Below are 794 nucleotides of genomic sequence, written 5' to 3'. Positions count from 1 at the left end.
GTAACTGGTGGTATAGATCAGTGGTAGTTTCTGCCAGAAGTGCATCAAATTCTATCTGATCAAAGAGGACTTTCTCTGCGTCGTCATCCATTAATGATACAATACCGTGTTCTGCCTGTGACAGAAGATTGTCATCCAGAAAACCGGCTCCGCCCTGTGCCATAGTGTGTGTACCAAACTAGAGAGAAGATGTCCCTGGTAAGTCGTCCTGCAGTACCTAGTCTTCCCAGAGGTCTCCCTTACCGGTACTACCCAGGCCCACACTGCTTGGCTTCCAAGTTCAGAAGGAGTTGGGCATCGCCAGTGTGGTATGACTGCAGTGTTAGGTACACAATACAAACCTGTGGCCAAAGGTCCCTGGATAACTCAACATCCAAAGGCACATGTGAATAGACGAGTATATCAGAACAGGCGACGTTAAAGCAGGGTGTGTTATGCGCAGATAATACAGTGTACCTAGTTCACAAATGTAAATACTGTATATGGTGGGTGCAGGAAAAGATAAACTCAGTCACCTGAGCATACCTATACAATATGCAAGGGAAGTCCCACACTCTCACCCGACACAGATAACGGCTGGGGTGCCACATCAAAGCCTGTCCATGTGGACTATACTATGTCGGGATGACTTCAAGACGTTTCCGTGATAGGATGGCAAATCACAGGACCACTATCCATCAGGCCATTGAGTCCAAGAAGGCAGAACAACCTGTACCAAGACATTTTTTGACGCATCAACACCAGGTGTCCAATCTCAGATGTAAACTTATTGATTGGGTACCACCGCCCGCTCG

At 47.4% G+C, this 794-nt stretch overlaps 1 pseudogene; it reads right to left on the bottom strand.

Annotated features, from left to right (window-relative positions):
* Positions 1-205: 205 nt before the first annotated feature.
* LOC134950105 (5S ribosomal RNA) lies at positions 206-322 on the bottom strand (annotated as a pseudogene).
* Positions 323-794: the final 472 nt, after the last annotated feature.

Source organism: Pseudophryne corroboree, chromosome 8, assembly GCF_028390025.1.
Source record: "Pseudophryne corroboree isolate aPseCor3 chromosome 8, aPseCor3.hap2, whole genome shotgun sequence".
Classification (NCBI taxonomy): Eukaryota; Metazoa; Chordata; class Amphibia; order Anura; family Myobatrachidae; genus Pseudophryne; species Pseudophryne corroboree.
This window is presented reverse-complemented; position numbering and strand designations above follow the sequence as displayed.